Source organism: Anolis sagrei, chromosome 1, assembly GCF_037176765.1.
Source record: "Anolis sagrei isolate rAnoSag1 chromosome 1, rAnoSag1.mat, whole genome shotgun sequence".
NCBI lineage: Eukaryota > Metazoa > Chordata > Lepidosauria > Squamata > Dactyloidae > Anolis > Anolis sagrei.
Genome location: NC_090021.1, coordinates 338,288,263 through 338,301,393, shown reverse-complemented (window position 1 = coordinate 338,301,393; position 13,131 = coordinate 338,288,263). Strand labels below are relative to the sequence as shown.

At 43.5% G+C, this 13,131-nt stretch overlaps 1 protein-coding gene across 1 annotated transcript in view; it reads right to left on the bottom strand.

Moving 5' to 3' along the window:
- FRMD6 (FERM domain containing 6) overlaps positions 1–10,868 on the bottom strand; it is a 119,701-nt gene extending 108,833 nt beyond the window's left edge. The window contains exon 1 of the mRNA XM_067463108.1: positions 10,784–10,868. The gene's annotated coding sequence lies outside the window, so the exon portion shown is untranslated. The remainder of the gene's footprint in view (positions 1–10,783) is intronic.
- Positions 10,869–13,131: the final 2,263 nt, after the last annotated feature.

Below are 13,131 nucleotides of genomic sequence, written 5' to 3'. Positions count from 1 at the left end.
TTACGACTTTAACTATGAGATGTTCCGGTCTGTATTGGTGGCCCAATACTATGTATGTATATGTATGTATTTTTATATTTTATTTTATATTTTTAAAGTGAATATTGTATTTTTAAATATGTTGTAAACCGCAATGAGTCGCCGCACAGGCTGAGATATTAGCGGTATACAAGTGTACTAAATAAAATAAATAAATAAATTAATGCAGTTTGATTTCACTTCAATTCCCATGGCTCTGTGCTATGGAAGCCTGTAGTGCATGGTTTGGTAAAGTACCAAAACTCTGGCAGAGAAAGCTAAAGGCATTGCAAAACTACAATCCCCATGGCATGGCAGTTCAAGCAGTGTCAAACCACATTAATTCTACAGTGCAGATGCACCTGTAGGTATTTGCATGGCTAGAAGGGGTATGTTTACAGGAAGGAAGGTTTGGGTTTAAAATTAGAACAATGAGCCCTTGGCTGAAATCCAGCATGCCACATTTTTGTATATGTGAGTTATAGTCATGCACGGCAGGGCTTCCCTCCACTTCCTTCCAGCATCAGCTTCTTCCTGCCGGGGTAAGAGTAACTTGCGCTGCCTTTGGGAGTGCCCAACTCCTTATAAGAAGCAAATGCATTTGGGTGCATCTACACAGAAGAATTAATGCGGTTTGACACCACTTTAACTGCCCTGGCTCGGTGGTATGGTATCCTGAGATGATCTATACTTTGGTGAGGCATCAGCAAGCTTTCATAGAATCATAGAATCATAGAATCCAAGAGTTGGAAGAGACCTCCTGGACCATCCAGTCCAACCCCATTCTGCCAAGAAGCAGGAATATTGCATTCAAATCACCCCTGACAGATGGCCATCCAGCCTCTGTTTAAAAGCTTCCAAAGAAGGAGGCTCCACCACACTCCGGGGCAGAGAGTTCCAGTTCTGAACAGCTCTCACAGTCAGGAAGTTCTTCCTCATGTTCAGATGGAATCTCCTTTCTTTGGCAGAGAAGGCTAAAGACCTTATGAAACTACAACTCCCATGACTCTATGCCTACAGCATTGAGCATGGCAGTTCAAGTATCATCAGGTAAAGGTAAAGATTTTCCCCTGACATTAAGTCTAGTCGTGCCCAACTCTGGGGGTTGGTACTTATCTCCATTTCTAAGCCAAAGAGCAGGCATTGTCCATAGACACCTCTAAGATGATGTGGCCGGCATGACTGCAATTATTTATTTATTTATATTATTTATTATTTATTATTTATCATTTAATTTTTATTTATTTATTTATTATTTGGTCATTCATTCATTCATTTATTATTTAGTTATAATTTATTTATTTATTTATTATTTATTTATTTACAGTATTTATATTCTGCCCTTCTCACCCCGCAGTGGACTTAGGGCGGATTACAATGTACATATACATGGCAAACCTTCAATGCCAAAGACACACAACAGATATAGACAGACAGTCAGAAGCTATTTAACTTTTCTGGCCGCCAGGGGAGCTGTTGCATCCATCTGTGACACTGATGAAGTACTTCCGCATTCCCCGAATGCTTTGCTGGAGTCTTTTTTTTTATGGCCTTGTAAATTTTTGTTAAATTAGCCTCCCCACACATAGGTGGTACCTAATTTTCCTACTTGGCAGATGCAACTGTCCTTTGGGTTGCAAAGGTCGACAACAAGCTACACAATTGGTCGGAAACTCGCTCCGACCTAGGCTGGCTTCGAACTCATGACCTTGTGGTCAGAAGTGATCTTAATGCAGCTGGCATTCAGACAGCTGCGCCACAGTCCTGGTACTATTGATCGACTCACATTTGCATGGGTTGTTGTAGGTTTTGCATGGGTTGTTGTAGGAGACTCCATCAGACTCCAAGGCAGTGTATTCCACTGCTGAAGAGCCCTTACCTTCAGGAAGTTCTTCCTAATGGGTTGTTGTAGGTTTTTCCAGGCTATATGGCCATGTTCAAGAGGCATTTTCTCCTGACGTTTCGCCTGCATCTAGGGCAAGCATCCTCAGAGGTAGTGAGGATGCTTGCCCTAGATGCAGGCGAAAAAATGCCTTTAGAACATGGCCATATAGCCCGTAAAAACCTACAACAACCCAGTGATTCCGGCCATGAAAGCCTTCGACAATACACATTTGCATGCTTTTGAATTGCTAGGTTGGCAGAAGCTGGGGCTAACAGCGGGAGCTCAGCACACCCCCTTGGATTCGAACCTGCGACCTTTTGGTAAGCAAGTTCAGCAGCTCAGCGGTTTAACCCACTGCGTCACCCGGGGCTCCAAGTATCATCAAACCGAATTAATTCTACAGTGTAGACACATCCCAATTCTGACTCTGCTGTAAATTGTTGGATCGTAGTTCCCATCTGCCCTAGTCAGTTTGTTGTTTATTGCGGTATTCCACACCTCTTTGTACCAGTCATCAATTCCATATTAATAATTTCATCTCCATTTTTGAGCTATAATCAATCTTTAACACTTTGATGAGTATCAGTGTATTCTAATTGTTTTGTACTCTGCATGTAAGAAATAATAGTAGTAGTAGTCATAGTAGTAAGTGAAAGGAAAGAAATAGAACGGTGGCGGGAATATAGCCAACGTCTTGGCAACGTGATAGTTCAATGCTATGCATGTTTACATTCCTTCCCTATAATTTCCATTACAATTAAAACAAATCCTAGTAAGAACACGAAGATGGAAAGCAAAGCAGCAGTCGACTGGGGTGCCAAGTGCTCCAAACAAAGATGAGAAATTGTTGTTTTTCTTTGCAGAGAATTTGGTTTTCTGCAGGCAAAATTCAGTGTGCATCTACACTGTAGAATCAATGCTGTTCGACACCACTTTACTTGGGCAGAGAAGGCCCCACATAGTTCTTCCACCAATTAGATATTTCTACCAGTTCAGTTTTCATGAAGTATGGACATTGGTGTTCCAGTGCAATTTCTTTTAGTATTTTTGAGTAGGCTATCAAATGCTTTCTTGGCCAGAATCACTGGGTTGTTGTGAGTTTTTCAGGTTGTATGGCCGTGTTCTAGCGGCATTTTCTCATGACGTTTCCCCTGCATCTGTGGCTAATGGCATCTTTAGAAGTTTGTGGCAATGAGTGTATATACACCTGTGGAATGTTCAGGGTGGAAGAAAGAATTCTTGTCTGTGTAAAGCAAGATGGAGTGGATGAGGGATTAGAGGACATCTAGCCCCAAATTGGGAAACAAGTTGTCCAGGAATACCTGGCTGCTCTAAATGAGTTCAAGTCCCCTTTCAGGGCCAGATCAACTACACCCCAGAGTATTGAAGGAACTAGCGGAAGTCATTTCGGAACCATTGGCAACCATCTTTGAGAGTTCTTGGAGAACGGGAGAAGTTCCAGCAGATTGGAGGAGGGCCAATGTGGTCCCAATCTTCAAGAAGGGAAAAAAGGATGACCCAAACAACTACCGTCCGGTCAGCCTCACGTCGATACCGGGCAAGATTCTGGAAAAGATTGTTAAGGAGGCGGTCTGCAAACACTTAGAAACAAATGCGGTCATTGCTAATAGTCAACATGGATTTATCAAAAACAAGTCATGCCAGACTCATCTGATCTCTTTCTTCGATAGAGTTACAAGCTGGGTAGATGCGGGGAATGCCGTGGATGTAGCGTACCTGGATTTCAGTAAGGCCTTCAACAAGGTCCCCCATGACCTTCTGGCAAGGAAACTAGTCCAATGTGGGCGAGGCAAAACTATGGTGAGGTGGATCTGGAATTGGTTAAATGGACAAACCCAGAGGGTGATTCTCCTCAATGCTTCCTCTTCATCCTGGAAAGAAGTGACGAGTGGAGTGCCACAAGCAGGGTTCCGTCCTGGGCCCGGTCCCGTTCAACATCTTTATTAATGACTTGGATGAAGGGCTAGAAGGCAGGATCATCAAGTTTGCAGACGACACCAAATTGGGAGGGATAGCCAATACTCCAAAGGATAGGAGCAGGATTCAAAACGATCTTGACAGATTAGAGAGATGATTGGCCAAAACTAACAAAATGAAGTTCAACAGTGACAAATGCAAGACACTCCACTTTGGCAGGAAAAATGAAATGCAAAGATACAGAATGGGGGAGGATGCCTGGCTCGAGAGCAGGACGTGTGAAAAAGATCTTGGAGACCTCGTGGATAACAAGTTAAACATGAGCCAACAATGTGATGTGGCGGCAAAAAAAGCCAATGGGATTTTGGCCTGCATCAATAGGAGCCTAGTGTCTAGGTCCAGGGAAGTAATGCTACCCCTCTATTCTGCTTTGGTTAGACCACACCTGGAATATTGTGTCCAATTCTGGGCACCACAATTCAAGAGAGATATTGACAAGCTGGAATGTGTCCAGAGGAGGGCGACTCAAATGATCAAGGGTCTGGAGAACAAGCCCTATGAGGAGCGGCTTAAGGAGCTGGGCATGTTTAGCCTGAAGAAGAGAAGGCTGAGAGGAGATATGATAGCCATGTATAAATATGTGAGAGGATGCCACAGGGAGGAGGCAGCAAGCTTGTTTTCTGCTTCCCTGGAGACTAGGACACAAAACAATGGCTTCGAACGACAAGAGAGGAGATTCCATCTGAACATGAGGAAGAACTTCCTGACTGCGAGAGCCGTTCAGCAGTGGAACTCTCTGCCCTGGAGTGTGGTGGAGGCTCCTTCTTTGGAAGCTTTTAAGCAGAGGCTGGATGGCCATTTGTCAGGGGTGATTTGAATGCAATATTCCTGCTTCTTGGCAGAATGGGGTTGGACTGGATGGCCCATGAGGTCTCTTCCCACTCTAGGATTCTATGATTCTACGAACGGCAGCAGAAAACAAGCTTGCTCCCTCCTCCTATGACTTCCCCTCACATATTAATCATGGTTGTCATCATGTCTCCTCTCAGCCTTCTCTTCTGCAGGCTAAACCTGCCCAGCTCTTTAAGCCGCTCCTCATGGGGCTTCTTCTCCAGACACTTGATCATTTTAGTCACCCTCTTCTGGACTCTTTCCAGCTTGTCAACATCTCCCTTCAGTTGCGGTGCCCAGAAGTCCTTTCCTTCATTTTCTTTTCCATGGTAAATTGGATGTTTGGGTGGATGTTGTTGATGTGATCCAAGAACTTATATAGCTCTTCTACTCAATGGCTCCAGATTTTTGAGTGGATTTTTGGACTTCGTGTCCACAAACTAAAGCATTTAGAAAGTCTATGAGAAGATCTAAATCTGCTTCAGAGTGCTTTCATTTTATCAAATAAAAGTATTAAAGCAAGTTGCACGACGGAGCAATTCTGAAGTCATTTTTGGATTTAGAACACCAAAGTCCTATAAAACCAACATGCATTTTTAAATAAAAAATAATGTTTTATGACGCTAAGTTTTGCAGGTCTTAGTTTGGTTTGCAGATGACTAAGAGATCTAGAAATGGTAGTTTTCCTTTGTTTTCTTTTTCCATGGGAAATTGGATGTTTGGATGGATGTTGTTGTTAGGATCCGGAAACTTGTTTAGCTCTTCTTCTCCATGGCTCCAGATTTTTGAGTGGATTTTTGTGCTTCACGTCCACAAACTAAAGCATTTAGAAAGTCTATGACAGCGTTTCTCAACCTTCCTAATGCTGCAACCCCTTAATACAGTTCCTCATGTTGTGGTGACCCCAACCATAATATTATTTTCATTGCTACTTCATAACTGTAATGTTGCTACTGTCATGAATTGCCATGCAAATATCTGATATGCAGAATGTGTTTTCATTCACTGGACCAAATTTGGCACAAATACCCAATACACCCAAATTTGAATACTGGTGAGGCTGGTGGTGAGGAGTTGTAGTTGCTGGGATTTATAGTTCACCTACCATCAAAGAGCTTTCTGGACTCCACCAATGATGGAACTGAACCAAACTTGGCTCACAGGACTCTTATGACCAACAGAAATCATTGGAAGGGTTTGATGGGCATTGAATTTAGGAGTTGTAGTTCACCTACATCCAGAGAGCACTGTGGACCCAAACAGTGATGGATCTGGACCAAACTTGGCACAAATACTCAATATGCCCAAATGTGAACACTGGTGGACTCTAGGGAAAATAGACTTTAACATTTGGGAGTTGTAGTTGCTGGGATCTATACAATCAAAAAGCATTCTGAACTCCACTAATGACAGAATTGGGCTTTCTGATAGTCCTTGGCGACCCCTCTGACACCCCCTCATGACCTCTCCAGGGGTTCTGACCCCCAGGTTGAGAAACGCTGGCCTATGAGAAGATTTGAATCCTTTTCGTGGTGCTTTCATTTTATCATAAAAAAAGTATTAAAGCAAGTTGCACAATGGAGCAGTTCTGAAGTCATTTTTGGATTTAGAACACCAAAGTCCTATAAAACCAACATGCATTTTTTTAAAAAAACAATGTTTTATGACGCTAAGTTTTGCAGGCCTTTGCAGGCCAAAAATAATATTATTAATAGCCAGAAATGAGCAGAATATCACTCATTAAGTATACTATAACTAAGGGTACATCAACACTGACTCATTATCCCGAAAGTGGCTGGCCCAACTACGTTGACCTTTTTCTGTTTGCTTCTTTAATGTCTTTCCAGCTTTTATTGCTCTGTTTAATATGCCTCTATCACCATTAAAAACAACAGTGAAGAAAGAGGGCATCCTTCATCTGATCCCTTTCTGTATTTTGCATGGTTTTGTCATTTCCTCATTGATCATAATATGAACACTTCGCTTTATGAATCTCTTTAAAACATTTGGTCCAAATTTCATCATTTCTATTGACAGCACTTTTAAATAGCAATGATACATCGCTAAATGTTTTTCTTCTGCATCTGAAAATATGCAGCCTGCTTTTCATTATGAGCCTCCTCAAATATCAGCAGGGTTGTGTCCAGTTCTGGGCACCACAATTCAAGAGAGATATTGACAAGCTGGAATGTGTCCAGAGGAGAGCGACTAAAATGATAAAAGGTCTGGAGAACAACCCTATGAGGAGCGGCTTAAGGAGCTGGGCATGTTTAGCCTGAAGAAGAGAAGGCTGAGAGGGGATATGATAGCCATGTATAAATATGTGAGAGGAAGCCACAGGGAGGAGGGAGCAAGCTTGTTTTCTGCTTCCATGGAGACTAGGACAAGGAACAATGGCTTCAAACTACAAGAGAGGAATTTCCATCTGAAGACGAGGAAGAACTTCCTGACTGTGAGAGCCGTTCAGCAGTGGAACTCTCTGCCCCGGAGTGTGGTGGAGGCTCCTTCTTTGGAGGCTTTTAAGCAGAGGCTGGATGGCCATCTGTCAGGGGTGATTTGAATGCAATATTCCTGCTTCTTGGCAGAATGGGGTTGGACTGGATGGCCCATGAGGTCTCTTCCAACTCTTTGATTCTATGATTCTATGGTTCCTAGTATTGCCATTTCAATGTCTCGTTAGTAGAAAAAGAAACCTGTGTGGTCCTTGCTTGTTCAAGTTTGTAATACTTTTTGATCCCTTTGCTAGAAATACATCCAATATAGTCATTATATAATATTGTTCTATAATGTTTTTGGATCCTTTCTATCTCAAGCTTTTAAGAATTATGAGTATATTACCATCTCTCCACCAAAGTCAACATCGACACCGAAATACAACACTGCCTGAGCTCTGTGAGTGGAGCATTTTTCCTAATGAAGCAGAGAGTGTTTGAGGACCGGGACATCCGTAGGTGCTTGTTTATAAAGCCATTGTCCTCCCAACCCTGCTATACGCCTGTGAAACGTGGACTGTCTACAGGTGTCACATGCAACTCCTGGAACGATTCCATCAGCGCTGCCTCCAGAAAATCCTGCAAATCTTGGGAAGACAGGCAGACAAATGTCAGCGTGCTGGAAGAAGCAAAGACCACCAGCATTGAAGCGATGGTCCTCCACCATCAACTCCGCTGGACCGACCACGTTGTCTGGATGCCCGACCACCGTCTCCCAAAGCAATTGCTCTACTCCGAACTCAAGAATGGAAAATGGAATGTTGGAGGGCAGGAAAAGAGATTGAAAGATGGGCTCAAAGCCAACCTCAAAAACTCTGGCATAGACACTGAGAACTAGGAAGCCCTGTCCCTTGAGCGCTCCAGCTGGAGGTCAGCTGTGACCAGCAGTGCTATAGAATTTGAAGAGGCACGAATGGAGGGCGAAAGAGAGAAATGTGCCAAGAGGAAGGTGCATCAAGCCAACCCCTACCAGGACCACCTTCCACCTGGAAACCAATGCCTTCACTGTAGGAGAAGATGTAGATCAAGAATAGGGTTCCACAGTCACCTATGGAGTCACCTTGGAGGACCATCATCCTCAGACAACGAGGGATCACCTAAGTAAGTAAGTAAGTACCCTATTGCCTAGAATCAGGTTATGTGTCCTTCATGGTTTGCTATAAAGGCATTCTTGGTTGATCCTGTAGGAGTGCCGCAGGGTTCCGTCCTGGGCCCGGTCCTGTTCAACATCTTTATTAATGATGATGGATTAGAAGGCACGATCATCAAGTTTGCAGACAGGACCAAATTGGGAGGGAGAGCCAATACTCCAGAGGATAGGAGCAGGATTCAAAACGATCTTCACAGATTAGAGAGATGATTGGCCAAAACTAACAAAATGAAGTTCAACAGTGAGAAATGCAAGATACTCCACTTAGGCAGAAGAAACAAAATGCAAAGAGACAGAATGGGGACAATGCCTGGCTCGAGAACAGTATGTGTGACAAAGATCTTGGAGTCCTCATTGACGACAAGTTAAACATGAACCAACAATGTGATGCGGCATCAAAAAAAAGTCAATGGGATTTTGACCTGCATCAACAGGAGTTTAGTGTCTAGATCCAGGGAAGTCATGCTCCCCATGCTCTATTCTGCCTTGGTTAGATCATTCCTGGAATATTGTGTCCAATTCTGGGCACCACAATTGAAGGGAGATGTTGACAAGCTGGAATGTGAGGTCTGAGGATGCTTGCCATAGATGCAGGAGAGAATGCTTCTAGAACATGGCCATACAGCCTGCAAAACCTACAACAACCCGATAATTCCAGCCATGAAAGCCTTCGACAATTCAATGTAATGTTCGTTTGTGGGATTAACATAACTCAAAAACCATTGGACAAATTGCTGCCAAATTTGGCCTCAAGACACCTACTAACCCAAGGAGTGAACATCACTCAAAAATTAATTTTGTCAGTAGTAGTTGCTGGGATTTATAGTTAACCTACAATCAAAGAGCATTCTGAACTCCACCAAGGATGGAATTGAACCAAACGTGGCACGCAGGACTCCCATGACCGACAGAAAACACTAGAAGGGTTTGGTGGGAATTGACCTTGAGTTTGGAATTGTAGTTCACCAACATCCAGAGAGCACTGTGGACTCAAACAATGATCTGGACCAAACTTGGCATGAATATTCTATATGCCCAAATGTGAACATAGATGGAGTTTGGGGGAAATAGACCTTGACATTTGGGCATTGTCGTTACAGAGATTTATAGTTCAACTACAATCAAAGAGCATTCTGAACCCCACTAATGGTAGAATTGGGGCAAACTTCCCACACAGAATCCCCATGTCCAACAGAAAATACTGAGTTTTCTGATGGTTTTGGTGACCCCTCTGACACCCCTTTATGACCTCTGCAGGGGTCCTGACCCCCAGGCTGAGAAATGCTGCCTTAAGGCCATCCAATCCAACCCCCTTCACCAGAACAAGAAAACATAATTGAAGCCTTCCTGACAAACAGCCATAGAGATAGATAGATAGATAGATAGATAGATAGATAGGTAGGATTCAGACACACACAGATATCATATCATGGATTTGAAAGAGACCCCTAAAGAAGGACAATTATATGTTGCATGTTCCTAGGTAGACAAACCAGACAAACAGCAAGTAATACTGTTTACCCACAAGCATAAAGAAATTACATATATTAGAAACCAACACTTTCTCATTACTTTATTTTCCAGATCAGCAGACTGGGCCACAGCAATGCCTGGCAGGGGACAGCTAGTTTTATATAAGAGTGGCCACTTTGCTATGCCAATGTATATAATGGTACTGCCCATCCATTGTTTTTGGAATCTATGCCACTTTAGTCACCTTGGAATGAGGAGCGGCTTAAGGAGCTGGGCATGTTTAGCCTGAAGAAGAGAAGGCTGAGATGAGGTATGATAGCCATGTATAAATATGTGAGAGGAAGCCACAGGGAGGAGGAGGGAGCAAGCTTCATTTCTGCTTCCCTGGAGACTAGGACGCAATGGGACAATGGCTTCAAACTACAAGAAAGGAGATTCCATCTGAACATGAGGAAGAACTTCCTGACTGTGAGAGCCGTTCAGCAGTGGAACTCACTGCCCTGGAGTGTGGTGCAGGCTCCTTCTTTGGAAGCTTTTAAACAGAGGCTGGATGGCCATCTGTCAGGGGTGATTTGGATGCAATATTCCTGCTTCTTGGCAGAATGGGGTTGGACTGGATGGCCCATGAGGTCTCTTCCAACTCTTTGATTCTATGATTCTATGAATGCTATGGAATCATGAGAGTTGTGGTTCGACAAGGTCTTTTCTGCCAAAGAGTGCTGGTGCCCCAGCAAACTGCAACTCCCAAGTTTCCATAGCATGGAGCCATGCCTGTTAAAGTGTAATCATTATAGTTTTGGAAGGTCTTTAACCTTCTCTGTCAAACAGTGCTGGTGCTTCACCAAAACTGCAACTCCCAGGAAACCATAGCATTGCCTTTTGGAACAACCTAAAGTAGAAAGGAGATCACATTTTGGCCAAAACGAAATGCATTACCTATATATGCAGGCGTCTGACTGGTCCATGCAAAGCGTCTGGAAAGAATTTTCCGTTCTTCTCCCCTCCCTTAGACGTCACCAAAGAACTGTTGGGACAAAAAGGAAAAAATTGTATATTTTAGACATTTGGACTCCTGTTGAGTCACCATTTCCAATTCCCCACCCAGTCCAGGTATCTGGCGGGTCCCATATCATTGCAACACTGGATCTGCTATGGCAGTGGTTCTCAGCCTTCCTAATGCCACAACCCCTGAATTCCATTCCTTATGTTGTGCTGACCCCTGACCAGAAAATGATTTTCATTGCTACGTCATAATTTTGCTCCGGTTATGAATCGTAATGTACACATCTGATGTACAGGATGTATTTTCATTCACTGGACCAAACTTGGCACAAATACCCGATATGCCCAAATTTCAACACTGGTGGGGTTGGGGGAGGATTGATTTTGTCATTTGGGAGTTGTAGTTGCTGGGATTTATAGTTGACCTACAACAATGGAATTGAACTCCACCAATGATGGAATTGAACCAAACTTGGCACACAGAACTCCCATGACCAATAGAAAATACTGGAAGGGTTTGGTGGGCATTGACCTTGAGTTTGGGAGTTGTAGTGTGTAAGTTTTCTGTAAACCTACATCCAGGGAGAACAATGATGGGACTGGACCAAACTTGGCACGAATACTTAATATACCCAAATGTGAATATTGCCAGAGTTGGGGGAAAATAGACCTTGATATTTGGGAGTTGTAGTTGCTGGGATTGATAGTTCACCTACAACGATGGAATTGAACTCCACCAATGACGGAATTGAACCAAACTTGGCACATAGAACTCCCATGACCAATAGAAAATACTGGAAGGATTTGGTGGGCATTGACTTTGAGTTTGGGAGTTGTAGTGTATAAGTTTTATGTAAACCTACATCCAGGGAGAACTCAAACAATGATGGAACTGCACCAAACTTGGCATGAATACTCAATATACCCAAATGTGAATACTGCTGGAGTTTAAGGAAAATAGACCTTGATATTTGGTAGTTGTAGTTGCTGGGATTAATAGTTTACCTACAATCAAAGAGCATTCTGAACCACACCAATGATAGAATTGTGCCAAATTTCCCACACAGAATCCCCATGACCAACGGAAAGTATTGTGTTTTCTGATGGTCTTTGGTGACCCCTCTAACACCCCCTCATGACCTCCCCAGGGGTCCCGAACCCCAGGTTGAGAAACACTGTTGTAGAGAAACATGTACCGAAACTAACAAAAATCATTACTTATTATCTTGGTATTTAGGTATAACAGAAACTTATTATGGATTCAACATCGCTATTTATTTATGGTGTCAGGGGCAACCAGACCATTGTATTACATTTCGAACAGAACAAAACAAACAGGTTAAAAAAAAACCACAAAGTTTGCAAACTTGGTAGTTGAGTAAATGTCCTTTGACCAGTATCTGGTCACTTGGAGTGCCTCTGGTGTTGCCGCAAGAAGGTCCTCCCTTGTGCATGTGGCAGGGCTCAGGTTGCATTGCAGCAGGTGGTCAGTGGTTTGCTCTTCTCCACACTCGCATGCCGAGGATTCAACTTTGTAGCCCCATTTCTTAAGACTGGCTCTGCATCTCATGGTGCCAGAGAGCAGTCTGTTCAGCGCCTTCCAAGTCGCCCAGTCTTCTGTGTGCCCAGGGGGAAGTCTATCATTTGGTATCAGCCATTGATTGAGGTTCTGGGTTTGAGCCTGCCACTTTTGGACTCTCGCTTACTGGGGTGTTCTAGTGAGTGTCTCTGTAGATCTTAGAAAACTATTTCTTGATTTAAGTCGTTGGCGTGCTGGCTGATACTCAAACAAGGGATGGGCTGGAGATGTCTCTGCCTTGGCCCATTCACTATTGGCTGCTACTTCCCGGCGGATGTCAGGTGGTGCAATACTGGCTAGACAGTGTAATTTCTCCAGTGGTGTGGGGCGCAGACACCCCGTAATAATGCGGCATGTCTCATTAAGAGCCACATCCACTGTTTTAGCGTGGTGAGATGTGTTCCACACTGGGCATGCATACTCAGCAGCAGAGTAGCATAGCACAAGGACAGATGTCTTCACTGTGTCTGGTTGTGATCCCCAGGTTGTGCCAGTCAGCTTTCGTATGATATTGTTTCTAGTGCAGTGCTATGAGTGTTGGATGATGACTATGGAGACTGTAGTTCCAATCTCCACTCCGCCATGACACCTACTAAGTGACCATGGGAAAGTCACATTCTCTCAGCCTCAAATGAAGCAAAGGAATACTATCTCTGAACAAATCCTGCCAGGAAACCCCCTGATAGGGTCATCATGGATTGGA